Raw genomic sequence first — 13,299 nt, 5'->3', positions numbered from 1 at the left:
AAAGTGCAATGAGAACAAAGCCTTCCTGCAACTGACAGTCAAGAAAAAGAAGTATTCTCTAAGGGCCAGATAACATTCTGAAAGATACCAAACTACATACCAAATAGGGAGAGACCAGGACAGAGGCACCACAGGCTGGCAATGTATCTGAATGCCCAGCCCACATACACAGGCAATTCTCAGTTCTCTCTTATTCTGATTTTGTTATGGTTTGAGTGTGTCCCCCGCAGGTTTGACTGTTGGTAGCTTGATCCTCGTGTGGCAGTTTGGGGAGGGGGTGGAAACTTTTAAGAGGTAGGAACAGTAGTGAGGTTGTTGTGGTTTGGATATGTGGTATCCCCCTTATAAGCTCATGTGATAGACAATGCAGGAGTGTTCAGACCTGAACAGATTAGAGAGTGGAAACTGTAACCTAATTAGTGGATTTATCTATCCGGTTGATTAGTAATTTGAATGAATTACGAGGAGGTAACTGTAGGCAGGTGGAACATGGCATGAGGGAGTAGATTACTGGGGGCATGCCCTTGGGGATTAGATATGTTGTCTCTGGATGCTCATTCTCTGTCTCTCTGCTTCCTGGTTGCCACAAGCCAAGCCACTTTCCTCTGCCATACCTTTCCGCTATAATGTTCTGCCTTATCTAGGGCCTAGAGCAACCGAGTTGCCCCACCATGGACTGAAACTGTGATCTCAAAATAAATTTTTCTCCTGATTTTTTTCTTCTCAGGTATTTTTGTCACAATGATTTAAAAAATCAACTAAAATAGAGGTGGTTGGGTCATTGAAGGCACTGCCCTTGGGAGGAGTTGCTGTAGTTCTTGTGGGACTCTCGTTACTTCTTGAGAGATGGTTGTTACAAAAGTGCCAGTCTGACCCCTGAACTGCTCTCTGGCTACCTATCTTGCCATGTGATCTCTCCCTTTTGCATACACTCCCACCATTCTGATGGCATCAGCCATGAGGTCCTCACCAGAGTTGAGCAGGAGCTGATATCATGCCCTTGAACCTCTAGAACTGTGAACTAACCAAAGCTCTTTTTAATAAAGTATTCAGCCTTGAGTTTTTTCTTTATAATAACTGAGAATGGTTTAATGCATCCCTCAAGCCCTTTACCTTCTAATTTAGTTAGGCTTATTATTTCCATGGGAATCCACGTCTATTCTCATTTCACTTCACCTTCTAATTGGAAGCCCCTTGCCTGAATTGATCCTTTTTCCTCCTATTCAAATCCTGCGCAGTTGAAATGATCTGAGTGCTTGTGTCCTAGCTGACCCCTCCTAATCTTTAGCTCTTGGAAAACTCTTAACCTCTTTTCTTGTCTCCGTGACTTTTACAACCACTCTATGTCACTCAATTTAAATATTCGCCCACATTTTATGTAGTTCAACATGTTTATTGGGCATGTACTTTTTATGTGCCAAGCTTTTATTAATCACTTGTGTGTGGGAGATGGGATGTAAGCAAATGGAGGTTTAGATAAGAGCCTTCAGTCTAGTGGAGGAAAACCGACACAAAAACAGACCATTTCAGTATAATTCAGTCAGAGAAAGTGACTTGTACAGGCAACAGTACAAGCTGTCCTTAAAAATTTCTGGGGTTTCCTGGAGAAAAATAATGCCTGAAATGAGTCTTTAAAGATGAAGAATATTTAACTGAGAACAGAAAAAGGATAAGGGCACCTGAGGCAAGAGAACAGCATGGAGAAAAGCCCAGAGTCATGGAACATCAGGGACTGTGCAGGTCAGAACAATAAGCACCGCAAGAAAATAAAAGGAAGGAAGAACTGCTGGAGATGTGAGTAGGAGCCATGCATTAAAGTTCTTGCTTGTCTTGGAAAAGGACTGGAGCCTCATCTGAAAAAGCAAGAACCATTAAAAGATGCTAAGTTTGGGAATGACCTGTTTGAATTTGTTTTTAGATTGGGATGTTCTCTATGTCATATCTCCCCCGTATTTTGGGGTATATGTTTAAATTAATATTAGTTGATTTCTTACATTAGGTGATATTTGAAAACAGAATTATTTTAAAATTTCCATGTATACCACAATCTATAATATATAAAGACAATCTAAAATATATTTTTAAAAAACTCTAGAAATACATGAACTGTTCAAAAGCCACTCCTACTGAGTTTCTGTAACTTATTGAGAAGTCATATGAGTACAATGCACAAAAGTCCTAGACACAAAAGCATGGGAAACTAAAACAGTCTATCATCCATAACACCTAATTTTAATTGACCACATATTTTGAAGGCAACAAAATCAGTGCTCAGAGAGAAATTCAGAGTCCTAAATGCTTATATTAAAAAAGGAGAAGCTGAGTGTGGTGGCACACACCTATTATCCCAGCTACCAGAGAGGCTGAGGCAGGTGGATCCTACATTCAAGATTAGCCTGGGCAACTTAGCCAGACCCTGTCTCAAGATAAAATAAAATAAAAATTAAGGACTGGAGATGTAGCTCAATGGTAGAGTGTCCCTAGGCTCAATCCATATTTCCACAACATAAGAAGTAGACAGAGAAAGAGGGGAAAGGGAAAGAAAGGATAAAGACAAGAACAAAGAGGAGGAGGAAGCAAAGGAGGAGAAGAAAGCTAAGAAGGAAAAGGAGGAGAAGAAGTTCAAACTAACGTCAGAGAATGAAAGGAATAGGAAGGTTACAGCAGAGATAATTGAAATTTAAAAAGTAGAAGAACAACAATTAAAATCAACCAAACCAAAAGTTGGTTCTTAGAAAAGATCAACAAAATTTTCCAATGTTTATCTAGGCTGAATAAAAAAAAGAGAGAGAGAGAGAAGACCAAAATCCCTAAAATCAAGAATGAGAGGACATTATGACTAAATGTACAGAAATAAAAAGAATTGCAAGAGAATTCCAAGAATAATTTTACAACAAATTATATAATCTATATTAAATGAAGTAATTCTTAAAAACACAGAAACTTCTAAAACTGACAGGAAGAAATAGAAAATCTGAATACACCTATAACAAGTAAAGTAATAGAATCAATAATTTAAAAACTTCCCAACAAAGAATGGTGAATTCTGCCAAATATTTAAACAAAAATTAATACCAATATTTCTCAAATCCTTTCGAAACATAAAAGAAGAAGGAATACTCTCTAACTAATTTGATAAGGTCAGCATTATTCCTGATATCAAAGTCAGAAAAAAACACAAGAAAACCACAGATCAAAATGCTTTATGAATATAGATGCAAAACCAACAGAATACTAGCAGATGAATCTGAAAATACATTAAGTGGGTTATGAATTAAGACCACCAGAAATTATTCCAGAAATCCAAGGGTAGTTCAACATGTGGCTGTCGATCAACGTGTTATATCAAGTCAACAGAACAAAGACAACAGATGCAGGAAAGCATTTTTAAAAATCCAACAAGCTTTCATGAGAAAACAAATTTAATAACTTGGTTAGAAGGTAACTTCCTTAACCTGAAGAAGGGCATTTATGGAAAAAACTTATAAATGGCATCATATTCAATGGCAGAAGCCTAAATATTTTCCCATTAAGTCAAGACGGGGCAAAGATTCCCAATTTTGTCACTTATATTCAACATTGTACTGGAAGTTCTCACCAAATCAATTAGGCAAGAATATATAAAAGATATCCAAATTTAAAAGGAAGTAAAATTCTCCCTATTTACATTAAATTTATATTTAAAAACTTCCCAACAAAGAATGGTGAATTCTGCCAAATATTTAAAGAAAGAGACATGATCACAAATATTTATATTCCTAAAGAATATACACCAAAAAAACTATAATAGCTAACAAATTCAGCAGTGTTGTAGAATATAAGATCTATATGCCAGTAACAGCCTGAAAAGCAAATTAATAAAATAACTGATATGTCAAGAGCTTTGTAATGTTTTGAACAACCAATTAAAAAAAAATAAAGGTATTTTTTAAATAAATAAATAAATAAATAAATAAAATAAAATAACTGCAATCACAGTAACTTCAAAAATAATAAAATAGCCATGCAAAAGTTTAATTAAGTAACACGGTAGTTATACTGAAAACTATAAAATATTTCTGGAAGAAATTGAAAAGCTAAATGAATGGAAAGATTTGCTATATTCATGGGTTAGAAAACTCAGTATGCTTTACAATGGTAATACTACCTAAAGCCATCTAGGGATACGACTTCAGGTCACATATTATAAAATTTCATTTATATGAAATATCCAAAATAAATAAATGTATTTGGGACATGGATTAGTGTTTACTGGGTGATATAGGAGGGGAAAATAGGACTGATTGCTTAATAGATGAGGCATTATCATTCGGGGTAATGAATATATTTTTAAATTTGATAGAAGTGGTTGCCCAATATTACTAATGTACTAAATATCATTGAATTGCACACTTTAAAATAATTAATCTTGTTTTGTGAATTTCACATCAATAAAAAAGAAATTATTTCCTTAAAAAGACACCTAATATTTTAAAGGAATTGTAGAATTTAATTAGAATTAAAAGCAGCATTAGAAGCTTCTGGTCCAAGCTCCTTGTCATGGACCCTTTGGTGTGGTTGACCTTTTACACACTTTCTAGGCCCTTCCTTCCTTCCTTCCAGCTAACCCTCATTAGGGCTAGGGGTGCAGCTCAGTGGGACATCACTAGCCTAGCATTTGTGAGAACCTAGGTTTCATCCTCAGCGCTACAAAGCTACAAAAACAAATAAAACAAAATCCAGCTGATCTCCATTACTACAGTGCCAATGAAAACATCAGGGTTCACACTTCTGGACACCAACACCACTCACCACCCACTGAGAGTGCTTACTCTTTGTGTGAGTTCCTAACTCCCAGGGATCAGTCTGAGGCTGTGTCCACCTTCAGACTTGGAATCTGAATCAGAAGTTTCCAGGTTTGGTCTGGCTGAGTGCAGATGGGCAGGCTCCCCAGTGCTGTTGACTGTGTTTTGGAGTCCAGAGTAGAGGAAGCCTGAGAGGAAAGAAAAATTAAGCAGTCGAGGAAAGAGCAGTAGAAAGGCATGACAGTGAGAAATTACTGACTACAGATCATTCCTGGGATAATTCTCTCCTGAGAACTAATTGACGCTCAAAACTTGGGCTCCAGATGGGATCCAGTAACTCTTCTAATTTTTTTTTTTTCAGGTAAGTCACTTTAATGGAACTCTGTGCCTTACAACCTATATATTCTTTTTAAACAGATAAAACCAAGGACCCTACATGACTTAACTATAAAGATTAGTTATTTAATTGGCATTCACCAACACTCATAAAAAATAGTAATTCTGAAATAAGTCAAATCAGAAAGATTGATATCAATAAATAATGATGTTGGTGTAGTTTTGTTGGTGTCAATTGCTATTACCAGAAAAAGAAAGTGTGCTTAAAAAACAGCTACAACAATTCTTTCTCCCTAAACAGAGGGAATTATAATAATCTAGCTTGAAGGCAGAAGACGGCCTCAAGACCATCTTGACTTCATAGTCCAGTCAAAAAACAAGTTACAAAATCTTGAGATAATGAAGAATAATTTCACTTTAAAAAAGGACTATGCAGCTGGTGGTGCACACCTGTAATCCCTGCTGAGGCAGGAAGATGGAGGGTTCAAAGCCAGCCTCAGCAAAAGCAAGGCACTAAGCAACTCATAAGACTCTGTCTCTAAATAAGATACAAAATAGGGCTGGGAATGTGGCTCAGTGGTCGAGTGCCCCTGAGTTCAATCCCCAGTACCAAAAAAAAAGAACTATGTAAAGAAAAATTAAGGTTCTAACATTTGGATTTAATTTTAAATTAAATTAAATTAATTTAAATATTAAATATGCCTTCATTAAATATGCCTTACCTGCACTTTATAAACTTTCATTGAAGGTTTTATTTAAAATTGTTAAAATTTTTTTCATGTATATATTTCTCATTTTCCATATTCATTAGCAAATGCTAACAGTGTAGTTACATAAAACTTAAAAGTTATATATGCCACAAAAATCCTTGGCATTTGATTTATCCTTGAAAGATTAAAAAAAAAATCCAAGGCACAATTTTTTTGTGGGGGAAAGGAATATAGATACTTTTATGTAGCAAAAAAGGCTACATAAGTCATTTTATCTCTCAAAGCTCCAACAAACTTATAAAGTCAAAGGAAAGCTGTTTTGGTACAGTACTTACTTTTGAATTATATATAAAAATCATCAGTTCTGTTTTTAAGATTGAGAAGATGAAAAATTAAAGATACACTAATAAATATGTCAGTAAATTGATACCATAGTCTATACCAGAAAGCAAATAGATGAAATTAACTTGACCCTGATTCTACCATACATACCTAAGTCCATTGTTTTAATTGAAAATTCAGTGAAATTTGAGGATAGAATCAGAGTTGCCTTTGTATAGAGACTGTTTCTGAACCACTAAAATGATTCCTCAGTGTGTATGTCTGTGCTTCAAGATGAAGATATATATTAATAATTGACAACTTTCCTTCCCCATTATTTTCTAAGACAATGTAATGAAATCTATAACAGCAGTATAGACCTTCTCACTACCCTTTCTCTAATTTTAAGGAGGAATATTGAGGCAGAAGTTAAGCACAGAGGAAAGAGAAAGTCACATAATTTATGTGCATGTCTACATGTTTATGGAAGTGCAGATGAAAGAAAAATTGAATCTACCCTACAAATAGAGATCCAAAAAATCACAAGTTTGTAAAAGATCGAGCTTAGAAAACCCAAAAGTGTTTTCCTTGAGATTCTAGAACTCTAAATTTGACTGTTGAAAGTACCAGTATGATAAAGGACTTGTTTTACTTATTAATGCAAAAATCTGTTATCAGGCAAGCTAACCTTGCAGATGTAGCTCAGCACTTTGTAAAGTACAAGAACGAAAGAAAAGGGACTCAGTTTCTCTAACATTTCATTTCACATGGTGATTGACATGTTGCTTTTTACCTGTGATGGACTGTTGAACTGTGTTCAGTTAATTGTTCACCATAGTAATATATTTTTAAGAATTAAGATATAAGCTCACTGAGCACAAAATATATAGAGTGAGAAAGTCAACCCTTTGTTTAGTGAGCCCAAGACTATCATCCCATCTTATTGCATTTTTGTAAGTAGAGTTCAGGTGTAGAGTAGACCATTTCTTTTCCAGACACAGTCATTCACCTGCACAACACAAAGCTCACTCTTTTAGATTATAGTTCAGGGATGTGCTAATTATATAGTTTCTTGTGAAGCAGGATGGAAAAATACAAATGCCACAGGGAGGTTGGATAAAGTACCTTCATTAGTGAGTTTTCCATTATTATAACAAATATCTAAGATAAATCAACTTAAAAAGAGGAAAGATTTATTTGAATTCATGGTATCAGAGGTTTCAGTCCTTGGTGACTTGGTCCCATTGCTTTGGGGCTGGTGGTGAGGCAGAAATCATGGTGGAAAGAGCATGGTGGAACAAAATGCTCCCCTCATGACAGCTGGGAAACAAAGAGAGGAAAGAATGGGCCAGGGTCCAAATAGCTCCTTCAAGGGCACACCCTCAATGACCTAACTTCCTCCCAACTAAGCCCCACCTCACCAACGTTCCACACCTCCCAACAGTGCCACAGACTGGGGATGAAGCCTTTAACATATGACTTTGGAGGACAATTCTAATAGAAATTATAGCAACATCTTTGGTTCTGTTTCTACCAAGATACATGCCTTCTCAAGGCATTGGTTATCCCTCTAAAAAGTAGGAAGTAATATTGGTAGGAGCTATCACCATGAACCTGACACTAATAGGAGTACAACTCATACACCCACATATCCACTTCCTAATCTCTTCACCCCTGTAAGCCTACTGAGTTTCACTGGGGCAGAGAATGCACTGTTACAGGGGAACAGCAAGTTTCTTCACCCAATGGCTCATACCAGTTGAGTTGACAAGTCTCAGAAGCAAATGAGATGGAATCTTTACATTTTAAAATAAGCATAAAATTCCATGAACCTGTCATCTCCAGGAAAGCTCATAGCAAAATTTACATTGTTATAGAAGAAAAAGTTTTCCTGTCCCAGTCGCCCGGAACCCTCCTCTAACTCCGAAGATGTATTCTGTATATGTGGCAAATTTCCTTCCTGCAACAGAGCTGACTTTCATAATCAGACGAGGAGGCCAATTTTCATATAGCCTCCATCATCCCAGAGCTTTCTTGGCAAGCATTAGAGCTGGTTTCTCTAGCCATGTTTAAACTTTTTCTAAGACTCCATTTAGAAGTCAGCCTAGTTTCTTTTCAGATGTTATTCAAGGCCGAATCATAATCTGTAATTCAACATTCATCACTTCTTTCACATGCTATTTTAGACCCTCTTGTTTAAAACAAGGATTTATTTTACTTTATTTTGCTTTAATACCTCTCTTATTCTAGTCGTTCAGATCCTTCCTGAAGCTACTTGCTTTGCCATGTCCCAATTTAACACTGGGGAAATGAGATTGATGCCACAAACAGAAAATTATGGAGATGAATCTCTCTTTGGGGGATGGATTTAGAAAGAGTAGGACTTGGAGGAGCTTTAAACAAGAAAATAATGGATAGCAAACATTGACATAAACATTAATAGTAAATTAACAGTAAGTTAAGGTAGCAAGGGAAGAAATAGAAACAGTAGATGAAGGAGAGTTGGTTTCAAATAATTCTTGCAAGGTTTTATAGGAAGAATCTGCAGATTACTAAAGTAAATATAGGAAATGAAGATGAGTAAAGGCTTTGAGAAAAATGCTAATGATCTGGTGACTTTCTCTGAAGCCCTGGGATGGCTCTCTGATTTCTACAAAGAGTAGCAATCAGAGCTGACATATGGAGCCCTAATGTCCCACCAACTGGGATCAGTGTCTGCTTCATTAATTTTTAAAAGTCACACAAATCAAGAAATTACTAAGCCGAGTGGATGGCACATGCCTGTAATCCCAGCGGCTCAGGAGGCTGAGGCAGGAGGATGGCAAGTTCAAAATCAGATTCAGCAAAAGTGAGGCACTAAGCAACTCAGTGAAACCATCTCTAAGTAAAATACAAAATAGGGCTGGGGATGTGGCTCAGTGATTAAGTGACCCTGAGTTCAGTCCCCTGTACCAAAGAAAAAAAAAGTTACTAAAAGTATTGAAACATTCTTTGAAAAAGGTTTTAAATCCAAATATGCAAATGCGTATTTATTAAAAAATCTTTGCCTTAGACTGAGATCTTTACTCCCTCCTTCCCCCACTCCCAGTACTGAAGATTAAACCCAGGGCTGCATTACCACTGTGCTACATTCCCAGCACTTTTTATTTCATTTTGAGACAGGGTCTCTAAGGTGTTGATGCTGTTCTTGAACTTGCCATTTCCGTACCTCAGCCTCCTGAGTAGCTGGGATTACAGATGCAAGCCACCACATCTGGCAAGATTTTTACTTTGCATATGATTGTCTTTCTTTGTTTATCTTGCATTAACCACACCCATAAAATTTAATTTTTGCTGACCAATTTGGGATCTCTGAAGTGAAAAATTTAAAGACATTTACAAAGCAATTTGAATGAGGAATCTTCCCAGATTAAGTTTTTCCTGCCGTTAACATCACCTTTCCCACTCAACAGTGGTAATGTCCAGTTTTTCAAAAGTATTCAACTCATTTTTTACAGAACAATTCTCTTGGAACATTCTTTTTTTCAAAGATTACACAATATTTCATTATTATTGTAGTTAGAATCTGAAACTTTCTCCAAATATTCATGTGCTAAAGGTTTTGTCCCTAGCCCACAGTGCTATTGGGAGGCAGTGGAGCCTTTAGGAAGTGAGACCTGGGTTATTGGAGGTGTGCTCTTGAAGGAGATTTTGGAACCCTAGTTTTTTTCTTTCATTCCTGGCCAAAAGTTGTACAGGCTTCCTCTACTATGTGCTCTCATCATGATGTGCTGCCTGCTACAGGTCCAAAAGTAATGGGGCCAGGAGACCATGGACTGAATCCTGTAAGCCAAAATAAACCTTTCCTATTTTTAAGATTATTACATCAGTTATTTTGTTACAGTAACAGAAAGCTGATAAACCATTACATTGCACAGTCCAATAATTCATGTAATGAGAATTCAGGTCTAAGATGACAAGACTCACTAGTTGGATGCATCCCAGTGGCCTTGGACATTCCCTGTACGTGAAGTCTGTTTTGTTTTAGGATATGTCTTAATCTGTTTGGTGTTACTTAACAAAACACCTGAAGCTGGGTAATTTATAAAGAAAATATATTTATTTATGTTTATTGTTCTGTCCTTGATTGGGCAGCCACATCTGATCAGCTTCTATTGAGGGTCTCATGTCAAGTCATATCATAATAGAGAAGCAAAAATAGGAAGCAGGAGCATTTGAAAAGAGCACATGTGCAGGAGAGACTCGAGGAGGTGCAAGGCTTGCTTTTTAAAACTGCTCTGGAAGTAACTAATCCAGTGCTGTGAGACTTTTCTCACTTCCTTGAGACCTAATCCAGTCTCCAAAAAACTAACCCAGTCTCTTGAGAAAATCATTAATCATTCATGAGGGCAGTGCGCCCATAATTCAATCACTTCCCAAAGGCTCCACTTTCTGACACTGTTGCATTGAAGAATTAAACATCAATATGAGGTGGGTACAGGCCATATTCAAACCACAGCAGGAGGTAATGAAGAAAATTTATTACTCTCAGCCTCCAGCATTTGGTACAGGCACATATACAGTACCAAGAAAGCAGAGCTGGAGTACCTACCAGCATCAGCTCTGAACTTTAATGCAGAAATGAAAGGCACCCAAAGACAGAATGCTATGCAAAAGAAATGGAAGAAAAGGGCAATGAATTATGAAGACAATGGAGAATAAAGGAAAATGTCACCCAGACAATACAGAAAAATGTCACAAAGCAACAAAATATTCAAGAATTCTATCAATGGAATTTTTTTTGTTGCTGTTCATACAGTTTTAAAAACTGCTTAAGTTTAAAACAAAAAGAACATTTTTGTACCATTTTAGCACAAAGATTCAATAGGTTAACAGTTACCTGTAAGTTAGCTCTTTGATTTTTCTTGTTTTTCATGGAAGTATACTCTTGTCAAGTGAACACACACTATTTACATATGCTTAAGTAACATAATCAAGCCAAAGGTGCCAGCAAACATGGGTGAGAGTCCTGCTCCACACTCCACCACCTAGAAAATGTGTCTCCCTCACAGACTTCTTAAGACGATCACATGAAGTAATGTGTGTGAAAACATTCTGTTCTTTTTCCTCACCGTGTGTCATCTTTGTGTTGGAGGCAATGAGCCAAAACATGGAGCTAATATGTTGGACCAGATGCCTCTTGAATCAGCTATGTCTTACTTTTGGTTCCACCAAGTATACCTCAGAGATGCCTTTTCCATTGTGGATACTGAACAAGCGCTAATGAAATTGAACATAGAAATTTTCTGATGCTGACAATGTATTATACACCCCAATGGCCCCAACATTTTCATGCTTCTAATATTTCTTAATTACTATATGAGGATGATAGATGTGAAATAAGAAATTGTTTGCAATAAAAGGCAGTTTAATAGCTAATATGCATAAGACATTTTATCACAAATGACCTAAAGAGCCTAGAAACATAAAGTTAGGGAATGAGAAGTGTTGTGTGAAATCACATATGTCTCTGTAGACACATGACCCTTGTCCTCTATGTAATTAAAATGCTATTGAGGTCTTTAAAAGTTTCCTTTATACCAGAAAGAAAATGTAGGACAAGAAATAAGTATTGTAGACTTTAGTCTCCTTTGAAGAAAATGAATATAAAGCATGCTACTCTTATGTTGGCTAAATGAGCTGTATATAGTACAACAATGCCTGCAACTGAGAACGTAGAATGCAGGTTATGGCTGGAGGTCAAGATTTCTGCTATCATTTATCATTACTTAAACTGCCTGCCAATTTGAGCAAATCAATCTTTTTTCCTATTTTGCTTTACCTTAGCTTTCATTTTTAAAAATTACATACAAGATATAGCTATAAGCTTAATTTTCTTTCCCTTTGACTTAAGCAGATATTGATAATGAGCAAACACATGCAAAGTAGGACTCAGCCGGCTCTCCAAATCCACTTAACTCCTAGCACTGCTCTTCTATGGATGACCCAACCACTTCTTCCAGCTCCTGGCTGGTCCCTTGTTGAAATCTCTGGTCTTATAGTGCTGAATAGAAGTCAGCACCTTCGGAGATGGAATGGATGGGCTGTTGTGGTACTGGTGGTAGCCTGTGAGAGGACCTCTGTGGTGAGCCACACATGATTGCTGCTGAGGGAAGCACCAATGGTGATGGGGTAGGCAACTCCAACTTTCTTTGAAGCTCTTACTATGTCTGTATTTGAACTCCAGGACCACCTTGGCAATGCCAGGCAGCAGGGGAAGGAAACCCAGGCCATGCTAACAAAACGGAGACAATGGCTGCAAAGGCAGTCAGCTTGAGCCCGCAGCCAGGGTCCCCCCTGAGCAGCAAATCCATCAGTAGCAGAAGGAAGCTGATAAACTCAAGTCCAATGTAGGTGATTTGGGCTCCCAGTGATAACCAGAGGATCTTTGCCATAAGCCCCAAGGGAAGGTTGGGGAGGAAAGCCTTCTCCATCAATCACTCCCCTCCAAATCAGAGAGTAGGATGACATGGGCCTTGCAACGTGGCAAATTCCACCAGTTCTTCTCACCACTCTCAGCTGGAGGCATTAACTCAATGAAACTTCAGCACCTCTTCCCTGGTTCTTCCATGGTTTCCTTACAGGGTAGTCATATGCCACTCAGAAGGTAAGGAAGGAGAACTGGTTATCCCCAGTCTCCCAGCTGTATTGAACCACCGCCTGGGTTGATGCACTGGGGACACCCCTCTCCAGGGACATTGGCATGTCAAAGCACGTGGCTGCCAGACTCCCCACCCACCCTTGTTTAGGGACTTAGGCACCTTCTGTGTGCACACAAACCAGAAGCTGCTGAGCAGGGATGTTGTGGATAGGCTGAGTGACAGCAGGCTGAGGGCAGCAGATATGAATGAATCTGTTTTCCAGAGAAGCCCTTTGGGAGTTCCATTTCCTGGGTAAGAACATTTTTTAATCAGCTGAAAGGAACTGCTTATTCACTGTTGTAGTTCAGAAGAAAACAAGCTTCCGTTTCTTCTGATGGGTCTTAAACATTTGGGTAGAATAAGTGTTGGGTGAAAGGATGTATCAGGTCCCCTCTTCCCAGCAGAGGGGTCAAGTGGTGTATGGTGGGTTGGAGAACATGGAAAGGATGTTCTGGCAGTGGAAAACTT

General features: G+C 37.7%; 1 pseudogene; it reads right to left on the bottom strand.

The window, feature by feature from the left end:
* Positions 1-12,111: 12,111 nt before the first annotated feature.
* LOC107137552 lies at positions 12,112-13,091 on the bottom strand (annotated as a pseudogene).
* Positions 13,092-13,299: the final 208 nt, after the last annotated feature.

This window comes from Marmota marmota, unplaced genomic scaffold (assembly GCF_001458135.2).
Source record: "Marmota marmota marmota unplaced genomic scaffold, marMar, whole genome shotgun sequence".
Lineage (NCBI taxonomy): Eukaryota > Metazoa > Chordata > Mammalia > Rodentia > Sciuridae > Marmota > Marmota marmota.
Note: the sequence above shows the minus strand (reverse complement) of the source record. Positions and strands in the feature narration are given on the sequence as shown.